The sequence below is a fragment of the Durio zibethinus genome, chromosome 24 (genome assembly GCF_047325235.1).
Source record: "Durio zibethinus cultivar Kanyao isolate XHJ-2024 chromosome 24, ASM4732523v1, whole genome shotgun sequence".
Classification (NCBI taxonomy): domain Eukaryota; kingdom Viridiplantae; phylum Streptophyta; class Magnoliopsida; order Malvales; family Malvaceae; genus Durio; species Durio zibethinus.
Genome location: NC_143185.1, coordinates 15,667,876 through 15,691,993, shown reverse-complemented (window position 1 = coordinate 15,691,993; position 24,118 = coordinate 15,667,876). Strand labels below are relative to the sequence as shown.

Sequence of the window (24,118 nt, the reverse complement as noted above, 5' to 3'; positions counted from 1 at the left end):
GTCGAAAGATTCTATATTGCCGTCAATGATTTTGAAATGGTAGTAGAACCTGAAGCAGTGGCACTACTACAAAAAATAAAAAATGGAAGACATTGATCGTCCTCAACATCTTCTGTTTCAATATCAAGAAGGATGGCAAATGTGGAATAAATCAAAAACTGTTTTGTTATATTCATTTTTCTATCCATAATCTCTTTGGAACATACCATAATCTCCTTGGAACATACTAAGAAAAATTCTTCCAACCTTACCAGATATGAGAAGTTGAGAAACTTATGTCCGGTCTTCTCTTGGAACTAGCAATGGATGGAATTGAAAATTTTGAACTACTAAACCAAGTAGTACAGAAATACTCAAATTCATCAAGATATCACTTACAAACAAGAATATCCATGATTAATTATGCCAAAATTCTTTTGACTCAAACTATTCATTCATCGTATCTCATAATTTTTACCCAAACAAATGGACAAAGAATTTTTGTCAAAAGATTCTATGCTGCTGCCAATGACTTTGAAATGGTAATAAAACCTAAAGTACTAGCACTATTACAAAAAATATTAGAAATGAAAGACATGGATCATCTTTAGCATCTTCTGTTTCAATATCAAAAGGATGACAAATGTAGAATAAATCTAGAACAGTTTCTACTCAGTCTTTTAATCCTAAAGATGAAAAGTTAATTAATCTAGATAATATTAAAAAAGGATAAGCTATTCCAAACCAAAATAAACTTACACCAATAGCACTGACAAGTCAAGACAGCTTGGTTCAAAGTCCGAGAGAGCAAGTAAACAAACATCAATCTGTTGTAGTATCTACAGTAACAAATAAAAATATTGTCATTATTCATGAAAACTGTCAAAATAAACTATAGCTACTTATTAACTTATGTATAGTTAAGAGGTTTATAAATAGATAGCTAATATCATACATTGGTTTGGACTCATAAATTTGCATTTGCTAGTTTTTATTGATGAAAAAAAAAAAAGAAAATCCTTGTAAACTCTGGAAACTTCACCATGTGACCAATGCCTAGTACACCAGACTGGGGTTAGGTTTTTCTTTTTCGGCTTAGTTTAGGGTTGCTTAACATCAGCTGACTGGCTGACCTGACTAAGCATTCATTTGGATTCAACTGAAGCTCTTTTGAGATCCATTAAAGCATTTCACTAGATTGATAAAGCGTTTGAAAAGCACAATTCAATGCATTTCATGCTTTTCAAATGCATTGGAGGTTTAAAAACTAATTGGAGCTTCAGGGTTCAGTGAAAACATTTCACTCTCATAGCAACATTCTTTCCTTTATTACCCATGCTCTTTCTTTTTTTTCTTTTTTACCCTTAAGATTTATGTGCAGAGATGAAAATATCCATATCAATTGTATGCTTGGTTTTTATCTTTTTTATTATTTATTTGTTGTATTGGTTATTCTAGTTTTTTATTTAAATATTTTCAAATAATATCATTATAATTATTTAATAAATCTTTTATATAATTAATAAATTAATTAATAAAATAAAAAGCTGAAAATTTTTTAATTGTAAAACATTATTATTAATTTTTAATAAATTTATTATTTATTATAAAAATTAATTCATAAATGTAAAAAATATATTAAAAATTTTATTATACAAGTTTCTATTTAATGTCTTTAATGATTATTTTTTCTTCTTACTACATTTCACTTTATCACTATCATTGCGTCTGCATCCAAATATATATTTCATCACAAATTTTAATCTCATCATTACAGTATCCACTCTTATCGTTACAATATCTAATCTCACTTTTTTCATTATTTTTAATCTCATCAAAGTCAATCTCACCGCTCATCCAAATAAACCATAAGTGAGGGTTGGATATAGTCATATTTTTAATGTGGTGAGTTGAATTTATTATATTATCAGTTGAATTTAAATATTAATTTAAATAACCTTTTGCCTATTTGGAGCAAAGATCTTATTCTTTTGCTAAACTAGCTTCATGTTTGAGTCAATGTGTAACCTATGAACCATCTCCTAGAGATCAATCCCTAGCATATTTGATGATGTCCATGCAAACAGGTCGGTATTATTTTTTAATAGCTAAATTAGGTGTTTCTTATGGTTAAGCTTGACCTAAATTAGCGTACATTTTTAAGGATTATTCTCCAAGAATGGTATAGAGACGATGTCCTCTATTGGTTCTGGTTTGTTGTCATCAACCTTAGGTCTTTGGTTAATTGTTTTTTTTTGTTTAATTAGGTTAATATTGTTTCTTGTAGAAAAGACAAATCCTAATTGATAGTATTTTGTTGTTAGTAGGATGGCATATAATAAAAAAGTATAACTAAATCAAAACGAAGATTTGTATTTCAAATTTTCTTATGGCTAGCTTGAAAACTTGATTCTATTGACAAGTGTTTATGCAGGCTTAGGAGTTCAACTTCTGTAATTCTATTCAAAAATTGCAAAAGTTTATGACTTGGACAAGTATGGAGCTTAAGAGCTTAGAGCGACTTAAAAGCACTTTTTTTTTGTCAATTTCTTGTTGCTTTTAACTAAGGTTGTTCTGTTTTGCTTATTTCACTTCCTTAATCTTTATGTCAATCACCTTTGTCTTTTTTAACTTTTCCTCATTGGTTGAACTGATAGTCTGTTTTCCAGTCTTACCTTTTATCATTATGACATAGTATTATTATGCCGTGGACTAGTTTTCTCTTACATCTTTAACTCCATTCAATCCTATTATAATTGATCAAAATTACTATAATACCCCTTATACCATAATTACATAGATGTTTTTATGAGTGCTTTTATAAGAAGTTGACATGTGACATTTTGTTTCAAAATTATTATAATGTTTCTATTAAATTACATATTGAATTTTAATATAATATAAAATGAATCACTTATTAAATTACTAAAATACGATTACCATTACTTTATAAAATATGACATGTGATATTTTATTAAAAATAATTAAAATCAAATGATCAAGTGAATTAAATAATTTTAATTTCTATTAAAATAAAAAATTAAATAATTTATATTTTCAAATAAAAAATATTTAATCCCTTAACATAATGGGAGACTTTCACCTAACTTGTGAGGTATTGTCTACTTTGACATGAAAGTCTCATAGTTTTGTCCCACAAAAGATGCCTCACAAGTTTTAGTTTAGATCTCTATATATATACACTATACCATATCCACATGTTCTTCCAATGTGAGATTAAGGGCATTACAATCTCTCAAACTTTAAAACTTATCATCCCTGTTAAGTCGAGTCTAACCACAAGACCAAGATCATACCAGATATTGAGATTCTACTTGTGACTCCCCATCATGTAGCATTTAGTGACTCTCACGATATAGCACTTAGTTCCTGCTGATTAGTGATCACTCTAATATAATTTGTAAAGATTCGCACCTAACTTACGAGATATTATCTACTTTGATCCAAAAATTTTACGATTTTATCCCATAAAAGGCGCTTCACAGGTTTTAGGTTTAAGCCTTTACATATATATCATTACTTATCCACACATTCTTTTATGGGGGATTGGAGGTGTTATAATCTCTTCACCTTTAAATCTTGACATCTCTATCAAGCTGAGTCTAATCACAAGACTAAGATTATACTAGACGTTGGGATTCTAGAGGTGGCTCCCTACCATGTAGCACTTAGTGACTCCCACGACTCCACCGTATAGCACTTAGTGATTTCTATGATGTAACACTTAGTTTTCACTAACTAGTGACTACTCTGATACCATTTGAGAATATCCGTACCCAACTTATGAGGTATTATCTGCTTTGACCTAAAAGTCTTATGGTTTTATCCTATAAAAGGTATCACACAGGTTTTAGGTTTAAGCCTCTACATATATATCATTTCTTATCCACACATTCTTTTAATATGGGATTGAGAAAATTACAATCTCTTTACCTTTAAAGCTTGATGTCCTGTCATTGAGATTCTAACCATAAGACTAAGATCACACTAGACATTGAGATTCTAAAGGTGGCTCCTCACCGTGTAGTACTTAATGACTCCCACGATGTAGCACTTAATTCTTGCCAACTAGTGATCGCTCTGATACTATTTATAAAGGCATGCACCTAACCTGCAAAACATTATCCACTTTGACTCAAAGGTCTCATGGTTTTGTCCTACAAAAGGCATCTCCAAGTTTGGGTTTAGTTTTTTATAAATATATCATACTAATATGGGATAGGAAGCATTACAATCTCTCTACCTTTAAAGCTTGACATTATTTGTCAAGCCGAATCCAATCACATGACTAAGATCACACCAGATGTTGGGATTCTAAAGGTAACTCCCCATTATGTAGCACTTAGTAACTCTCACAACCCCATCATGTAGCACTTAGTGACTCTCACGATATGGTACTTAATTTCTGTCAACTGGTGACCGCTCTGATACCATTTGTAAAATCTCATACCTAACTTGTGAGGTATTGTCGACTTTGACCCGAAGGTCTCACAATTTTGTTTCACAAAAGATGCCTCACAGATTTAGGATTAAGTCTTAATTTATATATTAAGTCAAATCCACACATACTTTCAATGTTGGATTGTAGACGTTATAATTTTCTTACTTTTAAAACTTGACTTCTTTATCAAGTCGAGTTTAACAATATAACCAAGATCACATTGAACGTTGAGATTTTAGAGGTAGCTTCCCGTCGTGTTAATAGTTAGTACTCATACAGCTTCACTATGTAACACTCAGTGACTCGTGATGTAGCATTTAATTCCTGTTGACTAGTAACCGCTCTTATATTATTTGTGGAGACCCGCACTAAACTTGCGAGATATTATCTGCTTTCACCCGAAGGTCTCATGGTTTTGTCTCACAAAAGGTGCCTCACAAGTTTGGGTTTAAGTCTTAACTTATATATCAATTTTTATCCACACATTATTCTAATATGGGATTAAGGGCGTTACAAAAATAGATATTGACTTGAGGTTTCATGTATCACAAAAAATCCATACAATGTCATATAGAAAAAAATAAATTAAAAAAGTAAAGAGATAATTAATATATTCATATCTCAATAAATATTATAGAAATAAAAAGAAAAGAGAAATTCTATGAAATTGGAGAAAACCATAAATAAGATTGTTTAAGCTTAAAGTCTATGACAATTGGGACTTGGGACAAAAATAATATAATAAAAATGTCAGAGCCATTGGATCATTAAAAGAGTGAGAATTAAAATGTAAATCTAGTAGCTGGATTTCTTAGCTCTCTTGATGATTGTTTTATTGACCTGTCATAGTTAGGGGGCTATATAGAATTGCCCAAAAAATTAGGAATCAATCGACTTGAAATTGAATCCGACTCTTTAAACTCCTTCATATTAATAAAGCAAAAGATCACCTATCATCCCTTGGCACCAATGGTGAGAGCCGTATAAAATCTTTTTGATAGACTTGGCAACATAAGCATATATCTAGACAAAAGAATCTATGGCTAATTGATTGGCAGGAAAAAGTCTTGAACAACAACGAGAATAAGATAATTTCTAAAGAGCTTGAATAATTGTTTATGTTGTTACCTATAAATGAACTGTGAATTGGTTTACAAAGATTTTTTTAATTTTTTAAGGGTTATACTTATACCCTTCATTAAACAAAAAAGAGCCATAGATTTTTTTAAAAAAATTTGTTTATTTTTATGGTTAATTCAATTAACTTGAGATGAGTTGAAATATCATGCTTTTCTTAATGGTAGTTTCAAATCAAAATGATTATGAAGGGAAAAATTGAGAAAAGAAAAGACAATGAAAGTATAAAAAGACAACAAGAGGTAGAGAGAAGTCAATAGTTGATGTGATGATGATCAAGTGCTTACAAGACAAAGAGTATTTTACTTTGGAAAATAAAAGTACAAGTATTTTATTTTTGAAATAAAAATTTCAAAGTATTCCTTTTTTTTTTAATCAGGAAAAGGTATAACTCTTATAAAAAAAATTTTTGACTCGAAACTAGAATTTTTTATATTCTCATAAAATCTTTTTAACCACTAAAATAAAACGTAAAGAATAAAAAAAATAGCGCAGACTAGTTCTAAGTATTTACTCTTATACTAAATATTTGCATTGAATTAAAAATGTTTACACTTTCATCATAATGAAAAATTAAAATTCCATGATAGATGAACGAGACTTAGATAAATTTTTTTTTTCAAAAAATCAATTAGATTTGACCTAATTTGATTCCTAAACATATTCAATTCTAAAGACAACTAAATATAAGAAGCTGTTTGCCAACAAGCTTTGTCCCAAAAGTAAGGAAGAGTTCAAATCCTATGACTTTTAGATTCACACAAGTTTTATGTTGATTTTGCTTGATTGATTTTTATATTAATTTTTTATATGGATGTACTATTTGATACATATTGAAAATGGTTATAATCTTTATTTGTAATATAATATTATATATAAAAAATTATAAAAAAGTACAAAAAAAATATTGACCTAAACCATTAAGATAAAATTACAAGTATATATCAAAGAGCGTAAAAAAAATTATTAAAAAGTCTTAGAGTACGAATTTTGAAGCGGGCAAGATGATACTTATATGATAAAAAAAATATAACATTTTTCATTGTGTTATCCAATATCACATATATCATTTTGTTTTATTTTCTTCAATTTTTTAATCGATAAAAGGAGAATTCAAATATAATTTTTTGAATAGGAGATACAAATAATTATCATGTACTAAATGTTTAGGGTGAACTAAATATGTTGGCTAAATCTTAACAAAATTTAACAAATTCAGTAGTCAAGTTCGTCGAAATATTTTGTCAACTTCAATTTATCTTAGAAAATCCAATACATGCTTTAAATTTTAGAAAATAGAAAAGAAAATTTATATCTCTAAGTTTTTTCTTGGAGTGAAAAAAAAGACAAACTTTCTACATATTCAAATTCTAAGTGAAGTGAAGCCTATTCAAAGCCCAAATTGAGAATAATTACCTCTACTTTGGATCGCAAGTTTTGTATTCCAAGCCCCCAACAAAATCTTTTGCAAATCGTAAAAGAGAAGCAAGAGAAAAAAAGGAAATTCAAAAGAATTAATGATTCAAAGATGACTCGAGCCTAGGGTTGGCAACGAGTCAGGTTGATGAGGGTTTTAGCTTGCCCCGAACCCGACCTTACCCAAAAAAATTTTTATTTTTTTTCATACCTAATTCCGATCCGACCCGACATTTGTATAAATTGTACCCGATCTGATTCGAAATTAATAAAATATTATTTTTTAAAATATAAAATATTATTTTTTAAATATAAATATTTAAATATATAATTATATAAATATATATAAATAAAAAATTAAATAATTAATTAAAAAATTAATTTTTATATAAATATCGGGTAGGGTCAATTTTGCCTAAAACCCGAACCTGACTCTTTCTTAGCAATAACCAACCCAACTTGACCCGAAACTCGATTTTTTTATTAAAAAAAAAAAAAAACCTAGGAGGTCGGGTCGGGTCGGAACCCTCCAAAGACGGGTTGGGTTGCCAACTCTACTTGAAGCCTTGTTGTTAATTGCCCTTTTCATACAATACTAGGTCTTTGTCGTGGAGGAAAATATCTTGGCACCGAATTAGGCTTTCCCTCAATTTTCTTTTCAGAATTTAAATCTAAAAATTATGTGCTAATTCTAATTCAGGCGTTAAACCCAAAAAAAATTAGTGTAAATGGCAAAACGTAAAGCCAAGAAAACTTTTAAAGTTCCAGCATTAGCTGAATGCGAAATGTAGGGAAATGACAAAGATGAGGGTCGAACTGAGGAGAATAAGTGGGATTAATTGACCAAGAAGGTATAGTTATTCTTGAATCACATTTTTATATGAAACAAATATGTTTGAATTGGTATTCTCGTTTGGGTGGTCATGCATTTACCATTTATTTTGTTTTAAAGCACGTTAATTTTAATCATAAAAGAAAATATAAAAAAATAAAGCAAGATTAAAATTTTATGAAAAAACGTAAATTTAGCCAAAAAATATAAGAGAAAGGGTTGTGTTTGGCATGGACACAAATTGTGACGGTAATTTTTGTGTTTTATATATGTTTGACACAAGATAGACAAACATGAATATATAAATTGTAAGAGTCTAATAAAATGTCAATTGTATGGAAAGTGTTTTGGACATTGCTCATTATGTTGATTTCATTCAATTTTTTTTTCTTTTTCTATGACAGTTGAGCGGCAATGTGCTGCAAATAGGGCTGTCCGTGATTTCGCTCATATTGTAGTGAGGAGCAACTGCGAACACCTGCATTGCAATTTTTTAATGCAAATCCTCCAAATCTATTAGTTATAAGAGATGCAGAAAATGGACAGTTTGAAGGGCAGTGGAAACACGAGGATGGTAACATCTCCATTTATAATGCAGATGGAAGAGACGTACATACTTCTGTTTTACATCGTATGTCCATAGCTTATGCTAACTGCCCTGGTATTCTGTCTTTTGTTGGCTTCGAGTTGTCAACTGAAGCAGGTAGTTTTAAAATTTTTGAAACTGGTGGTCCTAACATTAACTTTGATTTTTCACATTGGTTCTGTCTGAAATAAAGTTTCTTTGTTGGTGGCAGCAAGAACAAACCTTCTACAGGCTGACAGTCAGCAGATCAAGGACTTCGTATGTTCTCTTTACCCAGCATCAGAATCTTGAAAAATAATAGAAAGTGGCCGCCTTTGTTCTTCCAATGACCAAGTAGCTTTGAAGTTGCAACATTTAAGGGGTGCTTGGATATTTCTGCATTTGTTATTATCTTGTAGATTGAAGACTTTTTCATTTTAATAACTTTTTTTTTCTCACTACATGTCCTTGAGGGTTTCTTCTCCATAGAAAGTTGAATTCCAGCATATTTTCATTTTATAGGTCGTTTTCTATCTCTTTTGTCTGAGCCACAATTTTCCATCCTCTATTCGAACACGATCTAATTGTAGACAAATAAAATTAGGTTTCTTTGAGGTTTTACTCACACCATTCTTTGTGTATGCTTGCAAGATCTGGACAATAAGCACAGTATTCTTGCAAGATTTAGACAAGAAGAACATTGAAGCCTATTTGAACTATCATCCATCTATTGATGTTATAGACTGAAGAGTTCATTGTAATATTTCAACTTAAAATTTATATTTTACAGGTTTTGGATGGGACATCGGATGTTTGGAATGCATTATGCTCCAGATATAGGTCCTTCACTCCCTCCCTTTACATTTCATTCCAGGGATGGGGGAAACGCCCGCTGGCTGGCTTGTATTTATGTCTTTTAGCCTTGGACAATCATGGTTGTAGCCTAAGCTGGAATCCTATTGGCTATACCGTAAATTCCTGATATCTGAAATTTATTACTAGTAAAACAAAAAGCTTTAGCAATATTCGGAATCCTAAATTTTTTTTCTTTCCTTTTCTTTTCGCCGTTCGTTGTTTGTAGAAGATAGGGGCTTCTGTGTTAAAATGCTGGGATGGACAGAGTATTAGGATGGAAGGAAATCATGAGCTGCCCCGTGTGGGGGCGGCAAAAGTAGCAAAATTAAGAATCCGCTTGGGATCGAGGTTTTGAACCCGACGTGAATCGAACACGCAACCTTCTGATCTGGAGTCAGACGCGCTACCATTGCGCCACGGATCCGAGATTTGCAAACGTTCACCAGTAAATTTAATATGTGGTTTAAATATAAAATGCAAGAATTGAATGGAATATAAAATTCTCTAAAGATATTTAAGTCTATTTAATGTGATATAAATGGCAACACTTTTACAATATAAAAAAATAAATATGATCAAGAGAAAATAAGAATAAAAATAAATCAATGTCATTTGTAAGACAATGTTAATGGATTGGGCTAAGCTAAATTTATATTTGATATTAATAATTTATATATTTATTCAAGTCTGATTCAGTTTGAAATTTTATGTTTCAAAATTTTTTAAATCCACTCTAAATTAAAAAAAAATAAATTTTAAATTCACCCATTAAATTTTATTTGTATAATAAAAATTAGAAAATATGTAATTAAATTAAGTTTAATGAGATTATATTTAATTTACATATCTATAAAATTAAAAATAAAAATTATATATCTAAAATAAAAAATAAAAATTAAGTTTAATAAAATATATATAATATATATGTGAATTAGTTTATATATAATTCACATATATATAAAAATTAAATATATATATATATATGAATTTGGATTAGGTCAAATCGAGTTCAGACTTTAAATCTTTTGTTTAAGATCTGTATCGAAATTTAAATAAATCTAAAAATTAAGTTCAAGTTCATTTAACAAGTTTTAATTTTTTATCCAAATTCTCTCAAAATTTGAATGAATCTATAAGTTTTGGGTGCATAGCCTAACTCTTGATCAGATCTAATAAAGTGGCTTATGATGATGAGTTTTTATCTTCATGGCATTCAATTTTTTGGCAATAAATTTTTTTAGTATAAAGTAAGTTGTTGTATGAAATAAAGAAAAAATTTCAAATATTAATATTTAAAATTTAAATGTGTTGGATGCTAAAATCTTTATTTTTTAAGTTGAAAAGTTTGTTGATCTATCAAAAGATTAAATATTTAAATTGAATTGATATTGACATTTGAGACTCTAGCTGTTTGAATTCATTGTACTTGAAAACAAAAATGGACATCCTACTAATCTTTTAATTACAGTACAAGGATAACCGATTAAAATAATTGCATAAACTAAAACTGTATTAAAAAAATAAAAAATTAAAACTATATTCTTAATTATTTTGAGAATCGAAACCTATTTGGCCATCTATGTCTATCATACTCAAGTTCACAACCTGAGTATTCCCAGAAAGTTAAGCCTTTTGGTTTGATCTTATATGAATTAATTTTGTAGGTTTTAACTCTTCACTAAATGTTTTGGGCATCAATGTATTATGTATATTAAGGCGTTGAACTTCGCTACCTTTTTTTTTTAATTATCATTTTCCCTTTTATCTTCAAGCTCCAAGTTTTTAGCTTTCAAAATGCCTTAGCTGTAAGTGTAAAGGCTTTGTCTCAGGCTTTTACCTTGTTATCTTGGTGGAGATACCTACCGTATTGAAGCACCAGGTATTTCAGCCTTATTTGAATCTCATAAGAGATTTATTTGAGATTTGTTAAAGATTTGTTTAAGATTTGTTAAATATTACTTGATGGATAAGAAGACTTACAAAAGAAGAATTCTAAGAGAAAGAAGATTTTTAATAGGCAAGTTTGACTTGTAGAAAAAGAATTCTAAGAGAAAAAGGATTCTTAATAGGCCAGTTTATATAGTTATAAATATGTGAAGTTTTTACAAAGTTAGGTATGAGAAAAAGATATAAGAGAGTTGTAAGGTTTTATGGGTAGATATCTCATAAGACTACTAAGGATTTACGTCTTATGAGTATGTATATTTATTTGTGAGTGGATTAGAAGAGACTGAAAGAATCCATATAGGTATGATGTATGGATGTATATGGATATGTGTTTGGTGGTATTAAAAATGTGTACATGGGTATGTGTTTGTTTGGGTTGAGAATAATCCACAGAACTAGAGAAGATTGAGAGGGTTTATAGGTATTGATTGTTGAGTGATTTATACGTTTTGATGTATGTTTGTAATTTTTTACAACTAGTGGATCTTGTTTCTCATCCGTGGACATAAGCAGTTAGACCGAACCATATTCAATTATTATCTCTTATTAGTTTGATTAATTGTATGATTTCACTTCTGTTAGTGTGATTAGATTGGGGTCATTTGATCTAACAAGTGGTATCAGAGCTGTGATGATTCTCAACAAGTGATATCAAAGTATGGTTCGATATATAAAAAGAGATAAACTTAGAAGAGCTCGATTCAAGAAAAAAGTTTAAGTTCGTATTTTAAAGATCGATTTACGTAAAACATGAAGATACACAAGAGAAAAGACTGGTGAGACTTTTATTATAGGTGAAACGAAGCATGTCTAGCATGAAGACATATGATTAATGAACTTTGAGTTAAGGTAAAAATTATTAGGAATAATGACTCAAATCTTATAAGAGATTTATTTGAGATTTGTTAAAGATTTATTTGAGATTTGTTAGATATTACTTGATGGACAAGAAGAATTACAAAAGAAGAATTCTAAGAGAAAGATGATTCTTAATAGGCATGTTTGACTTGTAAAAGAAGAATTTTAAAAGAAAAGAGATTCTTAATAGGCATGTTTGTATAGTTATAAATAGGTGAAGTCTCTACAAGGTTAGGTATGAAAGAAAAATGTAAGAGAGTTGTAAGATTTATGGATAGATACCCTATAAGATTACTGAAGATTTACATCTTATAGGTGTGTATATTTGTTTGTGAATGAACTAGATGAGAGGTATGAGAAAAAGATATAAGAGAGTTGTAAGATTTATGGATAGACACCCCATAAAATTACTAAGGATTTATCTCTTATAGGTGTGTATATGTGAGTAAACTAAAAGAGACTGAGAGGGTCCACATCAGTATGATGTATGAGTGCATATATGGGTATGTGTTTGGTTGTATTGAAAGTGTGCATATGGATATGTGTTTGTTTGGGTTGAGAATAATCCATAAAACTAGAGGAGATTAAGAGGGTCTATGGATATTGATTGTTAAGTGGTTTATATGTTTTGATGTTTGTTTGTAATTCTTTACAACTAGCGAATCTTATTTCTCATCTATGAAAGTAGATCGTTAGATCAAACCACGTTAAATTATTGTCTCTTATATGTTTGATTAATATTTGATTTCGCTTCCGCTGGTATGATTAGATTGGTGCCATTTGGCTTAACAAGTGGTATCAAAACTATGGTGATTTCTAACAAGTGATATCAGAGCATGGTTCGAGACATGGGAAGAGACAAGCTTAGATAAGCCCAAGTAAAAAAAAAAAGTTCAAGTTCGTGTTTTAAAGATCGATTTGCGTAAAGCATGAAAATACACAAAAAAAAATGATGGTGATACTTCCATTACAGGTGAAACCAAGTATGTCTAGCATAAAAACAGATTATTGATGTAATTTAAGTCAAGGTAGAGATTGTTAGAAATAATGACTCAAATCCTATAAGAGATTTGTTTGAAATTTGTTAGAGATTTGTTTGAGATTTGTTAGATATTGCTTGATGGACAAGAAGACTTGAAAAAAAAAATTTTAAGAGACAGAAGATTCTTAATAGGCAAGTTTAACTTGCAGAAAAAGAATTATAAAAGGAAAGGGATTCTTAATAGGCAAGTTTATATAGTTATAAATAGGTGAAGTTTCTACAGTGTTATGTATGAAAAAAAGATGTATAAGAGTTATAGAGTTTTATGAATAGACACCTCATAAGACTACTGAAGATTTACGTCTTATGGGTGTGTATATTTGTTTATGAGTGAACTAGAAGAGACTGAAAAGGTCCACATAAGTATGATGTATGGGTACATATGGGTATGTGTTTGGTTGTATTGAAAGTGTGCATATGTGTATGTGTTTGTTTGGGTTGAGAATACTCCATAGAACTAGAGGAGATTGAGAAGGTCTATGGGTATTGATTGTTGAGTGGTTTATATGTTTTTATATATGTTTGTAATTCTCTACAACTAATGAATCTTGTTTCTCATATGTAGATGTATGTTAATTAGAATGAACTATGTTAAATTGTTGTCTCTTATATATTTGATTAATTATTTGATTTCGCTTTTCGTTAGTGTGATTAGATTGGGGCCATTTGGCCTAACATAAAGCACCGGGTATCTCAGCCTTATTTGAATCCCAGCAAAGTAATTCCAGCAATGGTGTATTTGATTGAAATAGCACTTGCAATTACTGCACTTATCTTTTTCTTTAAAGCATTGGCACGGAAAGATGGGGCAAGAAGAAACTACTTCCTGGTCCGAGAGGACTTCCTATTCTTGAAAACCTTCTCATGTTAGAGGATAAACCTGACCGAGATCTTGAACCCTTAGCTCAAAATTATTGCCCCATCATGCACTTGCGCTTTGGCCTGGTGCGTATAATTGTTGCATACGACCTTGTTTTTGCTATCAGGCCATCTTTTGAAGCTGGCAAGTATATATATATATATATATATATATATATATAGCTTATAATCAGCAGAACTTGTCCCTCTCTTCATACGGGTCTGGCGCAACATGCGTAAGATCAAAGATGTGCACTCTAGAATTACTTGGTAACGTTAAAATAATTAATTCTTTCGAGTCCATGAGAAAGGAGAAGCTTCATGTTTTCATTGACTACATTCGAGACGCTGCCTGTGATCGTGTTGCTTTTGATCTTAGTGCTAAGTTCCCATCTCTTACTACTGACATGACTTGTAGAATGGTGCTTAGAAAGATATTTGGATGATGATTTTGATGAGAGGGGCTTCAAAACTGTAATTAGAGATCAGGGAATGCAACTAGGAGCGGCTTTTAATTTAGCTGATTATATTCCTCAAATTAAAGCACTTGATCTTCAAGACCTAGCAAAGCTCATGAAAGTGTTTTCCATGGTGTTTGATAAATTCTTTGTAAAGATAATTGATGGGCATGTTCAATTCAAAGATGATAATGAAACCGAGGACTTTGTTGATATTATGTCGAAATTCACGGGATCAGAAGAAACTGAGTTCCGTGTGGAGTGAGACAATATTGAAGCCATAATCTTGGAAATGATCTCCCACATCTCAACAAACAATATTTGATTTTCCCAAAGATAAAAATAGGACTTGAAATTTAAAACCATTAAATCTATATTTTTCTTCTCTAATTTTCACGGTATCCTTGAATCTAGAAACCGTACTTCTTGCCGACAATTCCCTTGCAGGACATCCTTGTGGCGGTGGCGGCAATGGACACTTCAGCAACTGCAATTGAATGGACACTATCCGAACTCATCAAGCTTCCACAGGTAATGAATAAAGTCCAAAAAGAGTTGGAAAATGTGGTGGGTCTGCAAAGAATGGTGAAAGAATTTGATGTAGAGAAATTGGACTGCTTGGATATGGTTGCAAGAGAAAACCTAAGGTACCGTTGTTGGTCCCTCGTGGGGCTCTGGCAGACTACATAGTTAATGGCTTTCACATACCCAAGAATTTCGAATCTTCATCATCCTATGGGTCCTTGGCCCATAAGCTTTTTCCATAGATATTTATTAGGTGACATTGGCATCCGAGGACACAACTTGCAACTAATCCCGTTCGGTTCTGACTGTAAATGTTACGGGTCGAAATTTAAGCTTCGAATTCGTGCGGTTTCGAGACTCAGACATTCATTTTTTCGGCGTCTTAGATCAGTTTTTTTGTCATGGTTCAAATCTTTGTGAGGTATTTTTCGCTCTGGTCCCTTTGATCTCACGATTTTATCCTACAAAAGGTACCTCACAAGATAAAGATTATGTGAATCTTTTTATACCTCAAAGATCCTTCTATTATGTTTGATGTGAAATTCATGACTTCTCTTTAAGTCCGTAACATAAAAGCTATCCTGAAAAACAACTGAGTCCCACTATGGCTCTGCTTGTGGTGGCACACTTTGTTCATTGCTTTGATTGGGAGCACCCAGACGACGCGCTTCGACAACTAATTGCGCTTAGGTTCATTTTGTCCATTTTGTATTTGAATAATTACTGCTAGTTAATTGCACAAAAAGGAGATGTGCTGAGAATTCTACTGAGATTATGAATTAAGTAATTTGTTATCAAGTGTTCAAGGTCAATGATGCTAACAAGTATAAGAGACAAAGGGAGAAAATTGATAACTCAGCTACAGGATACCACTGAGCTGGAACCAGCTGGCTTGAAGACACAAAATTGACAGAAGAAAAAATTGTGATCCCCAACTCGATATCAAATTCAACTAGATGAAAGCGATAAGATGAAGGAGAAAATATTAAAACATTATTTTTCTAGACTCAATGCAAGCCTATATGCAGCGCCGGCTTAAACCTATTCAGAGAATTCGGACATTAAGGGTCTATCACTGCTCAAAAATAACTTAACATTTCTACAACATTTAAAATGAAGTTGTTTTTTTTCCTGTTTTTCTAACTCTAGCTTCAGACATGATCAGATATGAAACTGAATTGAACAAATGTGATGTTGTGATTGTTCCAAAAAATTATTATAGAAATGTGACATCATTTGTTGTATATTTAAAAAGCAAAATATTAATTCATTATACGACATTTAATTCGAATTTTTTTGTGTACTATGACTGTTCTAGATAAGATAAATATTAGATTAAGTAGAGGCAAGTGGTCATTGAACTTTGCTTCTGTTTGTTTTCCCTTCTGTCTTTAAGCTCCACCCCATGATATCAGTATCCCAGTTGCAGAAGTAAGGACCGTGTCTCAGGCTTCTTCCCTGCTTTAACTTTTGTTCAAGCAGCCGGTGATGGAGTGGTCATGGACAATTCTTGCAGTTGCTGCACTTATCTTTTTCTTTCAAGCATTGAGATGGAAAAGAAGGGCCAAAAATAAGAGATTACCTCCTGGTCCGAGAGGGCTTCCTATTTTTGGAAACTTTTTCATGATGGGGAACATACCTCACCAAGATCTTCAACAGTTAGCCCAGAAGTATGGCCCCATAATGCACTTACGCTTTGGCCTGATGCCTGTAATTGTTGTCTCATCCCCTGAAGCTGCCGAGCTATTCCTTAAGACATATGACCTTGTTTTTGCTAGCAGGCCGCCTCATGAAGGTGCCAAGCATGTTGGTTACAATCAGCAGAACTTGTCCTTTTCTCCATACGGGTCCTATTGGCGCAACATGCGTAAGACGTGCACTCTAGAGTTGCTTAGTAATCTCAAAATCAATTCTTTCAGTTCCATGAGAAAGGAAGAGCTTTTTCTTTTAATTCAGTATATTCAAGAGGCTGCTTCTGCTCGAGTTGCTGTTGATCTTAGTACTAAGGTCTCATCTCTTACTACTGATATTTCTTGTAGAATGGTGCTTGGAAAGAAATATAGTAATGATGATTTCAACGAAAAAGACTTCGAAGCTATAATTCGACAGGGCACTCAATCAATTGGTGCTTTTAATTTAGCTGATTACATTCCTCAAATTAAAGGACTTGATCTTCAGGGTCTAACAAAGCGCCTGAAAACTATTGCCAAGGTCTTTGACGACTTCCTTGAGAAGATAATTGATGAGCATGTTCAATCCAAAAGTGAAAACAGAATCATGGACTTCGTTGATGTCATGCTGGGATTCATTGGATCAGAAGAAACTGTTGAGTACCATGTCGAGCGAGACAATATGAAAGCAATAATATCGGTACTCTTCTTTTGAGCACATTTACTTTTCCATTCACTCCATTGGGCCTTTTGGTCTAAAAAATATTTCTATATGACAATTTTTGCAGGACATGCTTGTAGCTTCAATGCATACTGTAGCTGCTGCAATTGAGTGGCCACTGTCCGAGCTCATCAGACATCCACGGTTGATAAAGGAAGTCCAAAAAGAACTGGAAAATGTGGTAGGCCTGGAGAGGATGGTCGAAGAATCAGACTTGGAGAAATTGAAGTACTTAGACATGGTTGTGAAAGAAAGCTTTAGGCTTCACCCCGTGGTACCATTGCTGCTCCCGCATGCATCTATGGAAGACTGCATAGTGAATGGCTATCACATACCCAAGAATTCACGAATCTTCATAAACGCATGGGCCTAGGTAGGGACCAAAAGGTTTGGACTGATGCAGAGAAGTTTTATCCAGAGAGATTTGTTGGAAGTGACATTGATCTTCGTGGACGCAACTTCCAGCTAATCCCATTTGGTTCTGGCCGCAGAGGCTGCCCTGGAATGCAACTGGGTCTCACTATTGTTCGGCTTGTGGTGGCACAATTGGTGCATTGCTTCGATTGGGAACTCCCGGATGATATGTTGGCTACTGACTTGGACATGACTGAGGATTGTGGTCTAGTATGTCGTAGGGCTAAGCATCTCCTGGCTATACCAACCTGGCGCCTAAAAACATGAGAAAATGGCTGTGTAATTTCTACTAGAGTATCTTTTCTGGTTATATTTGTTGCCTTCTCTAGTACTTTAGTTTTTCTCGTTAGAACGCAAGTTTTAGATTTATCATATCTAATTATCATGATTAAATAAATAAGATCTAGATTAATTGCCTTTTCTTTTGGATGTCCAATTTAAAACAAAGTATCCTAGCATTTTTTTAGACTTACAATCATAAGATGCACTGATATAATATTAAAATTTTAATTTAAAATTCGATTGGATAAATCATAAAATTAAAAAAAAAAAAACTTTAATAGAAGATTGTTTTGATTTAATTCAGCTTATTATTTTTGCTGCAAATTTATAAATGAAGCAATATTATTATTATCTATACCTTTATGTAAAGTAAGTTTGACCCTATGGAGAAAAAAAATATATTTGATTTATCTTTGTATACTCATGTATGTATAATTTACAGATTATTAATGTTAATAATGGTTAAAATCTAAATAATTTATAAATTTCATATGCCAATTTTAGCGTTAAATTATAATGATTAAAATGGAAGGTATTACATTTTATCATAAATTGCATTATCTATAAGAAAACAAAAACATATATTAGACCAATGAATAAAAAGTCCACCTTAAAGAAGTTTGTTTTTCCAGCAACGGCGTCGCTGCTTATTTTATTGTTCTACCCTAAACGTCGTCGTTACTTGATCGAGAGTGTATTTAGAATTGAATTTGCAATTCTGCATTATGAAGATTGAATTTTAAACCCTAAAACCCGCTGCACAGAATTCCTCAAAAACCTTAATGCAAACCCTCAAATCATCTTCCATTTTCTCAATTTTTCGTTAAAACCCAAATCATTTATTTTTATTCTCTCATATTCTTCTTCCACCTCTGTTTCGAATCCGCCCCTTTTCAATTATCTTGTAAAAAACTTGGATTTCACTGAAACCCAAGCTGTTTCAATCTCTAACCGTTACTCTCATGTCAAATCCGTCCAAAAGGCTCGATCGGTTGCCAATTTTTTTCAAAGTCTTGGCTTTTCCAATGCCGAAATAGCCTTTGCTGTCCGTTTGGAGCCCCAAATTCTGTTTGCTGATGTAGAAAAGAAGCTTAGGCCAACAATCAAACTTTTTCAAGATCTGGGTCTTGTGGAACCCCATCTGGGTAAGTTCTTTTCTAGGAATTCTACGCTTTTAACTTGTAGTTTAGATAAAAAGTTGATTCCTTCTATCCAATTTGTCAAGAAAATTTTAGGGAATAATAATGAAGACTTGTTTAAGGTCTTCAGTAGATGCAATGGTTTTATTGCTAGAGATGGCATATCAAAGTTGTCGAGAAACATTGAGTATTTGGAAAGCTGTGGGATTGTTGGGTCTCAGCTCTCAAAGTTGTTAACGAGACAACCTAGGATTTTTAGGATGCGAGAATCGGCATTAAGGGATCTCGTTACGAGGGTTGTAGATATGGGGATTTCGACTGATTCGAGGATGTTAGTGCATGCTATTTATACCTTGAGTTGCTTGAGTGAACAAACATTTAAGAAGAAATGTGAATTACTTAAGACTTTTGGTTTTTCAGACAATCATTGCCTGGTTACATTTAGGAAGAACCCAGGTGTTTTTAAGGTCTCTGAGGAGAAAATGAAGTTAGGAATTGATTTCTTTCTTAATGTGGCAAAGCTTGATAGGAATGTTTTGGCTTCTAGGCCAATTCTTTTGATGAGTAGTTTGGAAGATCGTGTGATTCCTAGATACCGAGTTTTTCTGATTATTAACTCCAAGAAGTTGTTGAAAACGGATCGGAGTTTTCTTTACATCTTGGAATATACAGAGAATGAATTCTTGGAGTTCATATCAAGGTTTCCAGATGATGTGGAAGTGAACTGTTGATGGCTTACAAAGCTCATCTTTTGCACACTTCTTCTTCAGAAGAAGAAGAAAACACATGATAAAAGTCTTTTTCTAGGCCAATTATTTTGATGAGTAGTTTGGGAGATCATGTGATTCCTCAATATTGAGTTTTGCAGATTATTAAGTAGGAGGAGTTGTTGAAAATGTATTGGAGTTTTCTTTACATTATGGAATATACAGAGAATGAATTCTTGGAGTTCATGTCAAGGTTTCCAGATGATGTGCAGGAACTGCTGATAGCTTACGAGGCTCATCTTTTGCATACTTCTTTTCGAGAAGAAAAAACATGCTAAGTCTGTTTTTATTTAATTTGGTTTTACTTTATCAAAGGCCACTTTTGAGCTTTCATGTTGATTCAATATGGTCATCGTATACTAATGTGTCATTTTTATATTTGATCTATACACTTAACAGTTTATAGAATTTATATTTTATGCCATTTTTTGTTTTTGAACTATTTTGAGAGAAATTTGTTCAGCTTTTCTTCATCATGAATAAAAGTTAAACCTTTTACTGTGAATTATTACATTTTTTTAATGTGCTACTTAATCAAAAAAAAATTTAAAATTGGTATCTAAATTTATTAAATTATTTTAATTCCTAAGATCGTTAGAATAAACATTAGTGTAGTTAACAATGATGTGGATGAGACATGATTATTATGTAATAGTGATGTGATTGTATCTTCTAATTTTTAAAAAAAAAACTGAAAAATAAAAAGTTTTTTTTTTTATTTTAAAATTATTTTATTTAAAAGATTTTGTATTTTTAATTTTTTAAAATATGACATGTGGTATCCGCATTATTCTCGTATGGTAATCACATGTAATCCACATCAGTGTTGACTGTCACATTAACGTCTTATTCTAATGATTTTCAAAATTAGAATAACTTAATAAATAAAAATGAAATTTAAGTAACTATTTAAAATCTTTAATTTAGATATCACATTAAAAATTACAATAATTAGAGTCTATTTATGATATTAACTCAAAAATAATTATTACCAACATTCATACCAACTTGACAATAAATGAGCGATTGAGTTGATGATACATTGGTTTGGACTCATAAATTTGCATTTGTTGGTTTTGATTGATGAAAAAAAAGAAAATCCTTGTAAAATCTGGAAACTTGACCATGTGACCAATGCCTTGTACACCGGACCGGGGTTAGGTTTTTCTTTTTTGGGTTAGTTTAGGGCTCCTCAACATCAACAGACAGGCTGACCTGACTAAGCCTTCATTTGGATTCAACTGAAGCTCCATTGAAATCCAGTTGAAGCATTTCACTGGACTGATGAAGTGTTTGAAAAGCACAATTCAGTGCGTTTCATGCTTTTCAATTGCGCTGGAGGTTTAAAAACTGACTGGACCTTCAGGGTTCAGTGAAAACATTTCACTCTCATCGCAGCATTCTTTCCTTTATTACCCGTGCTCCCTCTTCCTTTTTTTTTTTTTTTTTTTTTTTTTGACCTTTAAAATTTCTGTGCAGAGATGAAAATGTCCGTATCACTTGTATGCTTTGTTTTTATCTTTTTTATTATTTGTTTGTTTTATTGGTTATTTTAGTTTTTATATTTAAATATTTTCAAATAATATCATTATAATTATTTAATAAATCATTTATATAATTAATAAATTCATTAATAAAATAAAAAGCTAAAAATTTTTAAATTGTAAAACATTATTATTAATTTTTAATAAATTTATTATTTATTATAAAAATTAATTCATAAAAGTAAAAAATTTATTAAAAATTTTATTATACAAGTTTTTATTTAATCTCTTTAATTATTATTTTTTCTTCTCAGTATATGTTATTTCATCGTTATCGTTGCATTTACATCCAAACATATATTTTACCATCGATTTTAATTTCACTATTATAACACTCAATCTCACTATTATAGTTTCTAATTTTATTTTCATCATTGTTTTCAATTTTATCAAATTTAATTTCATCGTTCATCTAAATATATTATAATTAGATGTTAGATATCATCATATTTTTAGTATGGTGAATTGAATTTATTATATTATCAATTAAATTTAAATATTAATTTTGATAAGTTTTATTTAAATAAATTTTTTTATAAAATTTTTTAATTATCATTATAATAAATTTTTAATCATAATTCTATTTTTTTTTTATTTTTCATTTTACTAAAATCAAACGCATACTCAAATGAACTTTTAACTCTAATCCAACGCACGTGTCCAGGATTTTTTTTGAAGGGCAACTTTAATTAAAACAAAAATTAACTGACACGTAAGCTAAAAAGAGTACAATTGAATTTCGTATAGTCAAAGAGACTTTCTGGCCAAGACATCTCCTGCAACAGTCTTCTTCAATCACAATTCTCAAAATCCCCACTCTCTCAATCGTCTTGCCACGTGTTTTCCTTAATCTCCACCTTTTTTTTTTTTTTTTAAATTACATATATTTCTTTCCGCGCATTTTTCACTTTTTATTTCTCCATTCTCTCCTCATTTAATTTTTTTAAAACTTGTCCGTTTGTCTTCACTCTCCAACAACAAAACCTTCACAGTTCTAAAAATAACCAAAAAAGAAAAGGAAAATAATGAAAATTTTGGGTGTTAGTTAGGGTTTGATTCAAATTTTCTGTTGAAAGAAAAAGATAATTCTGTTACATTAATGGCTTCATCTCTACCATTACAAGAGCTTCACTTTCTCACTCCAAGAACAACTTAAAAGTACCGCTTTTATCTCTCTAGATGTTCTTCTCTCTTTAGAGTCTCTTTCTCTGGGAATATCCATTTCTGGAACGGCGTCGTTTTGCGTTCTCGTGTTCGAGTTCTTAAAGAGGAAGGAGTTGCCTACGAGGAAAGGGAGCAAGAATTTATCAAGGAAGTTAACGGTAGGTTTGTATTGAATGGTAATGGTAGTGCAAGTAAGTACCAGTATAATAATGGATCAGTTGAGGGATGTATCAATGGTGGGGTAGGAGTGGTGGAGAGCGAGAGCAATGGGAGCTTGGTGAAGTACGTGAACGGCAATGGGAATGGTGCTGCGGCGGCGAAGGTTTTGGTAGTGGAAGAAGACGGAGTAGTCTCGGAGGAGACGAGGAAGAAGAGGGTAGAAGAGATTGGGAAAGAGGAGGCTTGGTTCAAGCGCAGCACTGAAGAACAGGTCGAGGTACTTGGTTTTACTCAGTTGGGAACTTGGAATTGAATTAAAAAATTCATTTTTTGTTTTGTTGTTCTTTTTTTTTTTTTCCGTTGTTCCTTGCTTTTTGATTCTTAAAAATTTTTGCAAACTGCAAAGCAAAGCGAATGATAGAAAGGAAACCATATTAATTCAGAGGCAACAAATGACTGAAGTGACTAAAATACAACAATTTTAACATAATAGTTCAAAATATAAAAGTAGATTATGCATTTATTCTTTACAAAATGTGATATTTTGTATGATTAATTTTCCAAATTATATGTATATTTAATTTTGTATTCAAACATCATCTTTCCATTTTGTTTTTTGGAGCAAAAAACAATTAAAAAAATTAATAGCTAAGTGGTGCCATAATTTTTTGAAATACATGTTGCTTCTGCTATTATATAATAGTAAGATATAGGGCTTATGGAATTTGAATTTTATTAGAATGGAATAAAAGAAATCCCAAATCTATTAAATTGGGGTTAATCTGGGCACATAAATATAACAAGGTCACTCCACTTATTCTTAATTGATTTTAGGTTGGATGTGTATTATATTTAACCCAAATTTAACATATATGAAATTTCTTTTTTCTGCACTCTAATAAAATAAATTTGGATGTGAAGGTTTTGCTTGCTTTTAAGCAAATGTACTACCAGATCAGAGTTTGTAGCATTGCTTTAATTTATCGGTTGTCGATCTGCATGACTGATGCAAAAGTATATACTAACGACAACAAACTAGGCCTTATAGCATAACTCTGGGTTAGTTGTATGAAAGGTCAAAAAAAAAATCATGTTAGGTTGTAATTTTGAATTTTTTTGCGCAATTTATTTCTATTAGCAACAAACTTTTCATCTACTTTCCTAACACTTATATTATTTATTATTATTTGCATTCATTTCTTTCGTGATCTGCGTGTGGAAGTTTTGGTTTCACCTAAATCTAAAAGCTCATTTCTCTTAATTAGTGAACAAATAGGCCTACGTTTTACATATCCAAATCATCTCAAACGCCCCTTTCCCATCT

The 24,118-nt window shown here is 31.4% G+C and overlaps 1 non-coding gene and 4 pseudogenes across 2 annotated transcripts; 4 read left to right on the top strand and 1 right to left on the bottom strand.

Annotated features, from left to right (window-relative positions):
• Positions 1–7,607: 7,607 nt before the first annotated feature.
• Positions 7,608–9,373, top strand: LOC149511963 (uncharacterized; annotated as a pseudogene).
• Positions 9,374–9,520: 147 nt separating this feature from the next.
• On the top strand, positions 9,521–16,401 carry LOC149511961 (cytochrome P450 71AU50-like; annotated as a pseudogene).
• TRNAW-CCA (transfer RNA tryptophan (anticodon CCA)) lies at positions 9,599–9,670 on the bottom strand. Its single transcript has one exon. It is a non-coding gene; the product is annotated as a tRNA-Trp (tRNA).
• On the top strand, positions 16,230–18,156 carry LOC149511960 (cytochrome P450 71AU50-like; annotated as a pseudogene). The gene is made up of 2 exons (XR_016333370.1): positions 16,230–17,304; positions 17,393–18,156. The product of XR_016333370.1 is annotated as a cytochrome P450 71AU50-like (transcript).
• Positions 18,157–18,788: 632 nt separating this feature from the next.
• On the top strand, positions 18,789–20,432 carry LOC149511959 (uncharacterized; annotated as a pseudogene).
• Positions 20,433–24,118: the final 3,686 nt, after the last annotated feature.